The sequence below is a fragment of the Lagopus muta genome, chromosome 5 (assembly GCF_023343835.1).
Source record: "Lagopus muta isolate bLagMut1 chromosome 5, bLagMut1 primary, whole genome shotgun sequence".
NCBI classification, from domain to species: domain Eukaryota; kingdom Metazoa; phylum Chordata; class Aves; order Galliformes; family Phasianidae; genus Lagopus; species Lagopus muta.
In genome coordinates this window covers 22,060,144-22,074,853 of record NC_064437.1, presented here as the reverse complement: position 1 = coordinate 22,074,853, position 14,710 = coordinate 22,060,144, and the positions used below count along the sequence as shown (strand labels likewise).

At 34.4% G+C, this 14,710-nt stretch overlaps 1 long non-coding RNA gene across 1 annotated transcript; it reads left to right on the top strand.

Moving 5' to 3' along the window:
• Nucleotides 1-236: 236 nt before the first annotated feature.
• On the top strand, nt 237-12,313 carry LOC125694142 (uncharacterized). The gene is made up of 4 exons (XR_007377425.1): nt 237-318; nt 9,541-9,607; nt 11,499-11,558; nt 11,845-12,313. It is a non-coding gene; the product is annotated as an uncharacterized LOC125694142 (long non-coding RNA).
• Nucleotides 12,314-14,710: the final 2,397 nt, after the last annotated feature.

The window sequence follows — 14,710 nt, the reverse complement described above, 5'->3', positions numbered from 1 at the left end:
ACCTTGGAGTTTATTACTCACTTAACAAGAAATGAGAAGCTGAGATATGTCTTTGTTGCTGGACACATCTTGAAAATTTTAAGTATAAGAGCCAATCAAAGCAAAAAGATTATGGTGGTGAATTGAAGCATATAAATTTGCATATTAATAATATTGCTAAGAAAAAACTGTGCAGTGGTCATGCAAATCTTTTAACTGTGGCTAATAATGGCTGTCTATCAACTGCAGTGCGGGGATCCACAGGCCACGTTCTCGCTGAGAAGCACTGGTCCAGCAAATTTGCAAAGTGCAAAGAAATACATAAGAAAACTTCCCTGCGTAAGTAAGCTCTCATTTGCTGAATATGTCCCTTAATGTTATATTTTGAACACCCTTACCGCCTTTTAATGATAGTAACTTTGACTAAATGAAAAAAAAATACAGTAAAAACCATCAAAACCCAGCATTGCTTATGAAATGAAAAAAAAAAAAAAACCAACAATCATTTGCTTTTCTTTAGAAAAAATAGAGAAGAATGTTTTGAATAGAAGAACAGACTTTGCTGTTGTGAAACTTAGAAATTAAAGCATTATCTCAAAAGATAAAAAGAAATAAAGTCTTTAGGTGTAAGGGGTTAAAATTTTCTTTTAGGTGGCACATGGAGGCTCAGTTGCCCTGGCTATGCAGTTTTACTATGGAGAATATAGAAGTCTGTATTTTCTAAAACTCCGAGGAGAACAAGGAACAAGTGTAGCTCACAGGCAAATTTAGCTTTGGGAAAAGAAGACATAATCAGATGATTTTTATTACTTCTGTTTGTGATACGGTGTAAATGATTTTGATATATTTTTACTTAAAGAAAACATAGTTTTTGTGCTTAAAAAACCTTCTACTTAATGAACTGGATTGGTTTGCAGTACTCAATAGAGAGCTTTTATTTAATTGATACTATGAATTTTATTACTACATTATGGTATTATAATCTGGTCAAATATATTTTCATGGACTTTGTGAATTAGGAGATGTACGATTTTAGAGTCTTTGTAAAAGCCTTTTTTTTTTCTTTTCTGGAGTGTACTTCCATTTTAAGCATATGTCCTTTTCTTTGAAGGATGTTATTTGTAGGTTTGTGGAGAGGAAAAATGTATTTATATAGTATACACACTTGCTAATACAGCTTAGCTTGTTCTGTTAATTCATGTTATACCAAACCTCTCCTCTTATCCCTCCTAGCTGAATACGTCTGTTAAATTTGTGTACTCCTTCCACAGCCTGTGACACGTCTACTAATTATTCTCCTCTGCCAGCAGCCTTAGTTTCCCGTTTGGTTTCTCTGAATGCATTGAAAATATTAGTTATAGGCATTAAACTCCACTCCATCGTTTTGTCCTGACCCTTACACTGCCTAATAAGGGGATGCCTTACCCAAAGATGGTGCTGATATTATATATGTGACTCTGAGAAGCAGAATAGGAAAGAGAGCAGAGCACGAAAAAAGTGCCGCTGTTACTCACGACAGTTCTCGTTTGTCCAAGCAGGTGTCTGAGCTTCTCATCTTCAGGAATGCTCTTCATATTTGAAAGCAGTTATAGGTCAAAATCAGCACAGGGCTGGATTATCTGCCATTTTTTCCTCTTGATTGTCACCTCTGAGTACCTCACGCTCAGTACCCTTGTCCTTCATATATCCATAACTATCCTGGGAACATCAGTTTTCTTTGTCTTTCTGTAATGTAACCAGCACCAATAAAATCTAATCTGCGAAACAGGTATGTTTCCTTTCTCACAACCGTGCCTATTTTAATCTACATTCAAATCTAGCTTTTAACAATATTTCTTAGTGATGCACATGAGCAAAAGAGTTCCATTACAGTATATAAAAACGTAAACAGCAAAAAGGAAATCCAGTTGGAAGTCACTTGTGTGCTCTATTATTCTAACTTGTATATTTAAAGAAGATAAAATGAGTGTTAGTCATTCACGTGGGTTTTTGGTCATCCATTATTCAGTTAAACCATTTTGACAGTACCATAATTAAGCTTCAGTTTTGCTTTAGTATTGTTTTTCTAGCATTTTGAAATGTTATTTAATATGATTACGTCCAATAATTTGAGAGTAAATAAATATTTCAGATATTCCAGTAAAATTATATATATTTGTGAGACTCAGGTAAAGATATAAACATAGCATTATTTTTCATTTTGATAATGTAAAAATCACAGAATCACAGAATCACAGAATTGTAGGGATTGGAAGGGACCTCCAGAGATCATCGAGTCCAACCCCCCTGGCAAAGCAGGTTCCCTACACCAGGTAGCACAGGTAGGCATCCAGGCAGGTCTTGAACGTCTCCAGAGAAGGAGACTCCACCACCTCCCTGGGCAGCCTGTTCCAGTGCTCCGTCACCTCACTGTAAAGAAGTTCTTGCGCATGTTTGTGCAGAACTTCCTATGCTGCAGTTTCCAGCCGTTTCCCCTTGTCCTGTCTCCACTCACCACTGAAAAGAGTCTGGCCTCGCCATTCTGCCCCCCACACCTTAGATATTTATAGACCTGGATCAGGTCCCCTCTCAGTCTTCTTTTCTCAAGGCTGAACAGACCCAGTTCACTCAGCCTTTCCTCATAGGAGAGATGCTCCAGGCCCTTCACCATCTTCGTGGCTTCAATGGTTCCAAGTGAGTATATATGTAAAATTATAAAGGCAGAGAAATTTCTTGCTCTTGTACTTTGACTAGATTAGGTGTATAGGTTTGTAATTGACCAATTGCAAACAAAAATAATTACAATTGAGCAATTGTTTTTAATTTTCATGTACTGTTTTTTCTTGAGATTTGTAAAAAAATAATCTTTGAGAGTAGTAAATAACAACATTTCTTAAAATAAACAAATAGATAAATAAAAATAGGTAAAGAAACATTTACTAATTACCTGAAAATATGTAGGTCGCCATGAAAGTATTGCCTTCTACTTATTTCAATGGAAACTGTGACAGAAACAAAGAGCACAATGACACTGTTTAACAGAAGAAATTCGGTGCTAAAATATCTGATTTTTCAGCATGATCACCACCATTGCCTGCAATGAACAATAGCCTACCTGCTGTGCTCATAAAAATCTGAATCAGTTGGTTTTATTACACAATTTTCAATTCTCATTTTCATTTGATAATATTTTAGATATTTCAGAATTGTTTTATGAGATTAGACAAAAGACAGAATTAATTCCAATCCAATCAGAAGAAAAATATTCTATAAGTTAAAGTTAAAGTTTAAGGAAATTTTCAGATTAATAGATTTTTCCACTCACTAGAGGCTCAGGTAGCCAAGGCCATGTTATCTTTTGAGTTTTTGAATTTATATCTATATACTTCCCAGAAACTAAATCACTGTGTTTTTGCAGTGCCTGTGTAGAGTAACCGTACTCAGAAGAATACTCAAGTATGCAAGTCTACCTGGTATGAAAATAAGGTTTCTTGAGTATTTTTTCACATTTGGTAGAATCAATGGATCTGTATGATCAAAATGTCTTATATCAGCCTTCCACTGAGTAAATTCTCAGTTTAAAAGATTTGTTCTCTCAGATGGCAAGTCTTAGCTGTCTGTCTCTTGTATCAAAATGTTATCGTGTTGTTCTTTTGAGTGTTAGGTAATTTTCTTTTAATTTAAAAATAATTTAGAAGTATAAACATTTGAAAAAACATCTGAAAAATTGGACATTTCTTAAAGTCAAAATTTCACTTTATTCCTTACATCCTTTCTGCTAAGCTGTAAAGTATTTTGGGAATCACTTGAAAGTAAGTTGAGTGTGAATGTATTTCCACGGATCATACATAAGTAGAAAAAGTCTAGTACAATGTTGAGATTACAACTGTGTTACAACTTTTATTGTAAGACAACACGAGTTTGAAAACATGCAAAAGATTCTTGTAAGAGTAAAAATCTTGTTTCAGTTTTTGATATTGATTCTTATCTACGATTTGGCAGCAAATGAACAAATATAGTCCAAGCCTACATTAGCAACCCTACAAGTGACTAACTTGGACAGCAATAAATGCTCTCTGAACAATTGATTTTCACATGTCTTCTTAGGTGTTAGACAGGATTATGGAAAACTCCATGTTAGCTGCTGAAGACAAATTCTTCTTGAGGAAAAGTGAAAAAGATAAAAAATAATGAATGGAAAGACAAGCCCATAAAGAAAGAAGACAGCAACTGTCTTAACATCCTAGCCAAACCTGGGGAAAGTAATTGTGGTGGTGTGATGCTCTTTATCAAGTTTTGTTAGCATACTGGCCAGATTTATGCTACTGAAATATCTGTAATGAATTTGGAAGCTAAAAAAAGAGTGGAAGGAGCAGAAAGGCTGCCATACACTTGCTTCAGTCTATTCTCATCCATTCTTCATCATAATTTATTACTGATGCTCCTTTTTTTAAGGAGCTTTAGTGATAGGATGAGAATAGTATATTCCCTCATTACTTTCTATACCTAAGCCTTATTTTCAGCATTCTGATTTCAGTCCATCAGCTTCTAGTGCTCTCATTAGCAGATCTAAGGCAGATACAGTCAAGTTGCTTTCTTTTCCTAGTTGTTTCAATTTCAAACTTTTGCTGACTACAGAAAAGAATTTTATTTAACCAGATTATTACAGCTTGTGGCAATGCAGATATCAGACTTGTATGTGAAGTATTTACTGCTGTTGTATTGGTGGCTACCGAGAACATATGATGTTTCCTTTTCAGTACTGCTTATTTGTTGGTATGTTTCTGTTATTTACCTTAACTACTCAGTAAGTTAAACAGGTACGATTCACCATGGTAAATAGGTACTATACTGCGGTATTTCTGTCTGTTTCTGTAGTACAATAAAATCAAAGTAAAGAACCATCAGACAATTGAAGACATCTGTTATCCTCTAATGTTTGGCATCTTGAATTACACTGTGTCATTTTGGAATTACAAATTTTTTATTTACCAGCACACACTTCTGACACACCCCAAGTCTTCAATTATATAAAACATATTTTTGATACGTGGCGTGTTTTAGAGGTAAACAAATCATAATTTTATATGTATTTATGATCTAAGAATTCCTTATATATATTGTAAAATTAACACAAAGTTGGATTTCATATGTCTTTGTTCTTCTGCACTATGCTTGTTAAAAGTTTGGTTTTGGTGTACAGTACAGAAAGCCGTACAGAAAAAAAAGAATTAATGTAAAGAATAGAAAAGCAAAATGCTTTCTCTATAGTCTTCAGATGACGCTTCTGGAAATTCAAGTACTTGCTACCTGCTATTCTCCCACTTTTTCTCCCTGAAATTCCATTTCAAACTAAGTATTTGTAAGCTAAAAATGCGCTAGAGATCCTGGCTAGTAAGAGGAAAAAGAATGTTTAAATTGATTTCTCCATTTACTTTGTGGTATTGTTTTTTAAGAAACCCATGCATTTTGATCAGTCCGCCAGAAATTTCTAGCAGCCATGTGCATGAAGTATGCTTATCTGTAATGCTCATCTCTAATTGACAATAGTGTCCAGCTGATTATAAGATCAAGGCTCAGTTGTGAACATAGAAGATTCTGAAACCGTAATGTACTTTTCATTATTTTATGCTAACAAAAATATAAGATTATTTTTTCAGGTGTAAGTTTCAACCCGTGACTTCATACTTGCTTCTCTCCTAAGTCAGTGAAAGTTCAGTGGTTATTGGCTCAGTAAGAAAATTCCACTTAGCAAAAAAGAATACATTGGAGACAATGGAAGTTTTGTTGCCAGATATCATAGAATGACTTGGGTTGGAAAGGACCTCAAGGATCACCAAGCTCCAGTCCCCCTGCTGCATTTAGGGCTGCTAACCTCCATAATTAATACTAAACCTGTCATATTCCTATTATCAAATCACCTGCTCTGTTATTTTATCAGAACTATCTTTTTAAAAAAGTATTGTTATATTTTTATTGCTAAATTATAGAAATATGTATTTGATCTTCCAAAAAGTTTCTTCTTATCCCAGCTCTTGTGGTAAAAAATATTTACTCTTTCACAAATGCTGCTGGTAATGCTGTGTCAATAATTATTAGGCTTTATAATTAGATGGGTGCTCTGTTTTTAGATAAAGTATCCAGCTTCCCACTTAGTGTAAGGATTGTGGAAAAAAAAAAATACCAAAACAGGTCACCAGTGTGACTGTTTAATACATAAACTATAAAGTATAAGTTTAAGCACCTCTTGTTAGAGAACTACTTGGAAAATGCCACTTTTTATAATGAATAATTTCATTAGCAGCTCAACATTTTTTTATTTTTATTTTTTTTGGAGGAAGGCTCAAAATGTGGATAGATCATGAGAGAAAAAGGAATAGAAAATGACCTGAGATACACTGTTAAAATGACTTTTCTTCTTGCAGAGGGAAAAATAACCATTGACCTTCCATTGACCTGGGAGGGAAGCTAATATAAAGTTGCAGGTTGAAACCACAGCAATTATTTTGAGAGAACAGCTAAGTAAAAGAAGGGGAGAGGATTCATGCTACTTCCTCTGACTCAAAGATGTATTATCAAATTGTAATGAGACCAAACAGACAGGAAAGGGCGCATTTGTAGTGAGATTAAATGTAGTTGCTAAAGGATAATGGACTGTATGCAAAACTCATACTTAAAGCTCATATATTAAGTGCATTTTTCAGTTGGAGGATGAGAGATCTCCTGATAGGTGAAGAGGACATTTGCAAATGATGGGTTGAAAGGCAATGTTACTGAATGAGCAGGTTAGGAGGGAGTCTGTAGCAGGAATGGATTTAGGATAGCAAGGTGTTTAGGAGCTGACAAACAAGTGTAATCATGCTAAGCAAAACAAAAACAATCTGTGAGGACTGGGCTTTAGTGGATTTCATTAAGGTCTGAATCAGAATCAGAGTTCTCTGAAAAATTACCTTGAAAATGGGGAAAATATTTTCTCTGACCCTATGCTATAGGCAAGTTTGGTAGACAAAATTATTCTTTAAATTTGTACTAGCTCATAGCAGGGTTTATTTATTTATTATTATTATTATTTTGCAAATGTGTTTCTGCTTGTTAAACTTGAGAACTGTTTTTCCCTTAGATATAATAGCTTTCCCAAGGGCTAAAGTACAAATCTAAATTGGATGCGCACTCTCTACTCATCAAGAAATTTTGGCAAGAGGCCACTGGGGAGTTGTCCACAGTTAGTGGAATTGCTGCATTTTAGATTCCACATTAATGCTTTCTGGGTATATCTCCTATTTGGAAGTCTGCACTGCTTGAGAAACCACATAATTTTGACAGAAATACATTCTGCTTTCGTTCTCAATGAATAATCAGAAGACTTTTCCTGTCCCTTGTGTGACATCTCTTAGTATAATGATGATTTTCTTTGAGTGATTTTCCTGGAATTGTAGGGGGAAAATAGAAGGAAAAAAAAAGGAAGAAAGAAGTCTAATTAAGAAAAAGGTGTCATGGAGAAAATATCGATGTATACTTAAAACTTCTGGTTTTATGTGAGATAATTTGACTTTTCTTTTTTAAGATGAAATCATTTTTATTTCATAACTTGAATATATCCAGTGATATAACATAATCGTAGAATGATTTGCTACAAAGAATTTGTGTATAGTAACTATTTCTTTTAATTATTTGTATGTGGTTGGGTTTGTTTTTTTTTTTTTGCTCTTGCAAGATTATACTTCATTTTATACGGTGTTTAAATAAAATGTGACATCTGATATCTATTGACTATAAAGAGGTTTAACTTTCAGCTTATTTATTCTGTAACATGCTATGAACCCTAACGAAGGCATATAAAACAATAACCAACTGAGTACAGTATTTGGAGGAGATATTCTATAGTTGTTAGTAGCTGTTGGCATTTGTTGTAGACCAATTTTAAGAGAAATAATGTAGTCATACATTGAGTTAAGCAAATGATTCAAAAGAAGGAATTGCACTAGATACCTCCATTTAAAAGGGTTTTGTATATTTTATTAAAAACTGATAAAATAGGGAAACAACAAGGAGGCTGTAAATCAAACCAGCTTTCATCTTGTTAAACTTGTATCTGAAAGACATGAGGTGTCATTGCTCTGAGAACAGTGATGTGAAAGGTGGGTGGTGATCTGTGTTTCCAGCAAACAAAGGTGCTCTGCTCTGAGAAGCAGTTAAGGAAGAGCAGCGTCCAAAAAAATAATTATCACTGATTTAAAAAAAAAAAAAAGTCAAGTTGAAAAACCCAAGGCCCCATACATCTCATGGGAATTTTGATGACAACTGAAATGCAATTATCTTTGCAAGGTCTGTGTGCTAATTTATTTAATGGTGTCATCCATAGCATTGGTTTTATTTGTTTATGAATTCTGGCTCTTTTTGTTCAGTTAGTTTGCAATGGTGGGTTTAGATAACATTATTATGAACTACTTCTGCAATCTGAGTTGCCAATATTTTCATTTTACTGAAACCCAAATATAGTAGCACTGTTATTTCCTATTCCTGTATCTGATGTGAAGTTCTCAAGTCAGATTTACTTATATATTTATGAACTAGGACATATCTGGTATTTGATTGCTTAATTTGGACTAAACTGAGCTTTCACAGAGTTCACATTATACTTATTGAATTTGAAAAGATCTGGTTATAAAACAATAAAGCAGTATTTCTTTTTCTCAGTCTTTGCCAAACTTGAGAAGGAAAATATAAAATTCCTCAGAAGTTTCCTCGTTTCTGTCCTGATCTCAGACTTGCAGCAGATCAAAAATGTTTTTGATGTAAAACATATATTTTATGATAGAAATGCTTTTCTTGTTTTGTTGCAGCACATAACTATTGAAACGAAACATCAGATTACAGGAAAAGCAGTTCTTTATTTGTTGGTTTGCTTTAGTGGGCTTTTCTTTTTCTTTTTCTTTTCTTTTCTTTTCTTTTCTTTTCTTTTCTTTTCTTTTCTTTTCTTTTCTTTTCTTTTCTTTTCTTTTCTTTTCTTTTCTTTTCTTTTCTTTTCTTTTCTTTTCTTTTCTTTTCTTTTCTTTTCTTTTCTTTTCTTTTCTTTTCTTTTCTTTTCTTTTCTTTTCTTTTTTCAGAACAACAATGAAGGCAAGACTACTTACAGATATACTTCCAACAAATAACTTTAGTTTTGTGTGAAAGTAGCATTAATAGATAAAGGGAAGATGTAAAGACCTTCAACTTGAGGGCTGAAAATACTGCCTCAGTTTTCCTGAGGGGCGGAATATCTGCATCAACTTGTTACCTATTTTTTTCTCAAGACTTTGAATTTATTTCTCATAATTATCTGCCATGTTTCTTGAGAATGTATTGCAAATGCAAACTTGTTCCTTTGCTACCAGTTTTGCTGCCACTATTTCTACTGATAGACATTTCCAGGAAGTACATCACACATTTGATTTTTCTATTTGGATTCTTTCATATGCGTTTGATAATTGAAAGAAACCAACACTTGCTGCCATATACTGTGTTGTAGTTGTGATGCTTTAGCACATCTGCAGTTGAAACTTTCAGGTGATTTCATAATGAGCAGACTTTACTATTTTACAGTTCCAAGCTAAAGAGAGAGAAAAGAGGGAGAGGAGAAAAACCAGAGATTGTAGCTCCACACCCAGTGGTGAGTACATTTGTGCTTTTCTGATTTGGGTTCACAGCTGCCTTTTTCCCTTCTATTTCATCTACGACTTCATACTGACTGTTCCATCTTTCTCAACTGATAAAGCTTGATTGCTCTGGCTTGAATGTTAAGGACATGGATAGAATGATGAACTTCATGATGTTGGACTGATACTAGTTTGTAGTCTGTAGAGATTGAGAAAGGAGAAGTATGAAGCCTTAGTAGTGGCATTTAGCATAGAAAATGGAATTGTTAGGATGGATTTTATTTTTCCACTGACGCTGTATGGAAGAGTTATTACAGAAATGCAGACTAGATAAATATGCTTTTTCACCTAATGGACTAAAAGTGTTGTAGCCACAACACCTTTCCACTAGAGTTAGGACTAAGGAAAAAAGTCTCTTCCTTCTTGTAAGATATTTTTTAGGAGCATATATCTCACAAAGAGAAAAGAAAAAGCTTACTTCAGCATAATGGACTTCATTAAAGTTTAATTCTTTCAAAATGTCATTTGGATCTCCTCTGAGTATTTATTTCCAAAAATGTTGTTCTTACATTCTCTAGTGAAAGTCTTTTCCTTTCTCCTTATTTTTTTTTCCTTCCTTCTTTTTTCATCCTTCCTTTCTTTTTTTTTTTTTTTTTGAGATATAACATAAGCCAAGAGAACAAAATGTACTGCAAACAGAGAAATCGCTGCTGATGCTATCTAAATTAGAAAACTCTGACTCTGCTCAAAAATACACTGAATTGTTCCTCATGTTTAACATGTTTCTTATGTTGATGTTTTCAAATGGAGCTGAGTAGGGGAAAAATAAAACACTTCTGAAAAGTGCTTCTGTAGAAAAAATAAATCCTTCTGTAATTCTTATTCTTTGTCAATGATAAAGTAACAGAAGACTTTTAGGGTTTATGAAACCAAGGTTCTCTTCTTCAGCCTGCAGTTTCCTTTTCTACTCCTCAAAGTTATCCAATTTAAGTATTTACCAAGGCTGGCCAGCTGATGCTGCAGGTACATTTGGTAGGTGAGACAGGCCCTGCATCTAAAGAAGCACAAATCTTGCTATCGCCCATATGGTTCCCCCTTTGCTGTTACTGGTGTTTACTTGGCCCATTGTGTGCTTTTTAAATCACTAACCACCACCAAACTTCTTTCCCTTCATTAGCCTATGTACTGATTCCACACAGTGACTTGACTCACTAAGAGGAGTGAGTGTCAGAGACAGCTGAAGGAATAAGTAAAGCTCTCAGTGATTTTAGGAAATCATTCTTGCATGTGTATAGTAGCAGTTGGAATGCTTTTTTGTTTCCAGCAGGTAAGATGGTCTTATTCTGATTCCATTCTGCCTGTTAAAGACCATTTCCTTCCTTTTTCTCCCACAAGAAAAGTTCTAGAAAGAGTTCTGAAACCTGTATTTTCTGATGGGTGATGGGAGGAAGGCCCACTTGGAACATTCTCAGATTCACTGCTGATTAGATTGCCATTCCTTTTTGGTTCAGTGTTTAGATACTTTTCATCTCATACATAACAATAGTCTCAGGTTATGAGATAGGATATAAGGGAGAACTTACTCTATCAGATATTCTTATTGTGCTCTTTGTATCTGTTGTAGTTTCCAGGGAGATAAATAGAAGGCATTGCATATGGAGAAACCTACATAATTAACACTGGGTAAATGGATACTGCTTATATGCTGTAGCACACAGACAGTGTGCATCTGACAAATAGAAAAAGTATAATTTCAAATCTCATACACGTATAGCCTTACATAAAATGTATATCACACAGAGCTTCTCAGGGTTTGCTATACTAGTAGCAGAGATTTGCAATGCCTTTTATTTTCTTCCTTAAAAAAAATCTTGAAAATTATAGTTGGCTTGCTTTTTATTGCAGTGTGAATTCAAAAAGATCTTGTTTCCTCTGGAGACTGCGAGCAGTTACATATCATTGCAGGTGGGAACTGTTTTCACTAAGTTGTCTCTTAGTTATGATATATAACACACCATTTTACCTAAATCCTGGAGTTGCTGGTACTTTCTGCGTGGCAACAACTAAGAATCGTATGTCAGTAATTTATAACCACATCAGTGAATCGCTGGACCATAGCCATAGTTTGCAATATCACTTTTCAGGGATTAACAGGTCTTATACCACGCTTTTCCATTATATCTTACAAAATCTGTAGGTTGCTGTAGAAATTATTACACGTTGAGACATCACAAATGTTTGTGCATTACAGGAAGTGTGAAGAAAATCTGCTGCAAGACATTTACTTCATTTCAGCATTCTGAATGCGAGCCTCACTTTTTCATCAGTGTACTATGTCATGGGATCCTATCACGTTAAATAAATGCATTAAAGATTGTATTGGCTGTGTAACAAGCCTGTTTGACATTGAAAGATTTTAACATGCCTTCTTTACCTAGAAAAAAAAATGAATACAGGCACATTTTATGGGCCAAATGACAAACTATAATGATTCATAGACCTATTTAAATGAATAATTGTCCTGTGTACTGTACAAGTTTATGTTGTACAATGGCTATATATGCAGCAGCTGACAAACTTCTTCTATGGAGATGTAAAAGACAAGAATTGGTAAAAATAACAGAACACAGCTGAGCCAGGCCAAGCTAAGAGTAAGCCTGCAGCATATTTCAAATGACCTCAGTGAAGTGGAGAGTATTTATTGACATCTGAAGGCTTCCAACACCCTCCCCCAACTTTATTTCAAAGTCTTTCTCGATTTACTATAGAAAGTCATGTTTTAAAGACCTAAATTAATCCTAGTGAAACGAATCAAGGCAAATTTTCTTTGTTCTGTACAAGATCTTGATAGAGAGATTTCTATTTTTGCTTGCTTAAGAAGGAATTAGTGTGGCTACTGTAGGTATAAGGGAATTGGAATTTATGTGATAAATACTTTAATTTCTGTCTTACTTTTCATTTCCTGAGCACTGTCATGAGAATTGCCTGCTGCGTAGGCAACTGTCACAGTGCAGCTGGGGGATGTGGTGTGTTTCTTCAATTAGTGCTGACGTAGCAAATTTATCTGTGATTAACCAGGTTTGATCAGATTTATTTTTAACCCTAGCATAGACTTGGACAGGTGTATGTGAGTCTTTGCTTTCATGTTACAACATTCTCTGTCACAATACGTGATCTACTTGATACACTTTATAGTATCACTATGCTTCTTTTTAAAGGTTCTTTATGCTTTTTTTGTTGTTGTTGTTGGATATTTGTCACTTTTGCTGTTTTTCCTTCACTATAGTCTGCCAGAAACCTGTCAATCCTTGTTCCTACCAATTTACTCATTTGATAGTAGAGAAATTCCGATTCCTGTGGTTGAAAGATCCAAAATTACATTGCCTTTCTATATTTGTTGTTAAAAGTTAAAATAATTTTAGAATAAAGGAGGATCTCACTGGTTTTTATTTCCATAGCATTAAGAACACTATATATATGTTACAGTATTGGTCTAAGAATAATTATTGAAAATTAGTTACTTGGCCAGATTCTTCAAAGAGACTCATATAGGGTCACAGAGAACAAAAAAGATTTCCCTTTTGTTAACATAGTGCCAGTACAAGCAAGAATATGAGAAAAGAAGGACAGGAAATCTCACTGATTTAATTAAGGACTTGCCTATTTCTGCTGTGGACAACACAGATTTGGTGTGGGGAACATTAATTTTTCAACAGTTAAAATAGATTTTGGTATTGAGAAAGTATAAAAACTCACTTTTCCTTCCCACCCTATAAAAAAGTACTTTAAAACACAACTTCCTGAGAAGAAAAACCTAATGAAAATAGAATAAGAATAAAAGTCAATGGCCAGTAAGCCTGCGATGCCCTTACAGAATCTCCCTATCATTCAGATCAGCTTTTCTTTTCTTTTTTCTTTTCTTTTCTTTTCTTTTTTTCTTTTTCTTTTTTTTTTTTTTTTGGAGGCCTTTTGGCAACAATAAAGACAAGTAGAAATAATCTTCAGATAACGTATGTCCCCAAGGCAATACAGAGTGCAGTCTGCAGAAAGAAATGAAATAACTTTCTTAAAATGTTTTGCTACAAAAACATATTTTTACAACATATATATATAAAACCCATAATTATGTGGACTAGCAAAAAATAATGCACTGCAAACAGCATTTCTGTTTCAGACATCTTGATGCTATTGCCATTTCAGAGTTCCAGGGAATTATCAGACAGTACTATAAAAATTTGCCCAAGCATTTCCTGTAGATTAGTGAAAATGCTGAAATCACACATTTTTATTCAGAGACAGAACTACTGATTTCTTTTCAGCCTAAGATTCTCACATTTTCTTTTCACCTGGTTTTACTTTTTCATTTTAGCAGATTTTAGTGTAGGGCAATGGGATGAGAAGTCTGTCTTTTTTTTTTACATTTGCACCCTTTCCATGCTTATGCTGTTAGTTTGTCCCTTCTGAAGAAAACAGGATTTTCCATCTCTGATCCAGTAAATGGAAAATTGTGTTGAAATCTACGTTGTGGGGTCATGAGAGGCACAGTGTGAAGGATAACCTATCAAAGGTTTATGGGAGAGTATACAGTTTGCGAGGGCTTCTGTCTCAATATTATGAATGAAGGTTCTCCTGATCTGCTGAGCTTTGCCCAGTTAAACCACATCAGCGATGGCAACTCTGCTGCCCTGGTCCTTTGGTTTGCTTGCATGTTTGACTGTGGTTCTTGATTAGTTTGTGATTCTAACCTTATTTAAGATAATTAACTTAAATAAATTAACATACCACATTTATGAAACCTGACAGGTGTAGATGAGCAGTTTTGTTGCGTAAGAACATAGGTTTATTGTTTACATATGAATTTTCAGTTAGAAATTACCTCTGATATCAGCTGACACCCTGCAGTTGTATTTCAGATCTTTCACGAAATTCTTGCATCTATGTTTGATTTCTGTATGGAGACAGAACTGACTGAGAAATATCACCTCACATTCACTCAGTCCTAGAGAGGAAAAAAAAAGTCTCTCGTCCTCTTGTGTCACATAGTTCTTGTTATTTTGACAATGATATATTTAGAAAAGACAGATGAATTGTCAATGCATACAGTTTCTTCAAGGAAG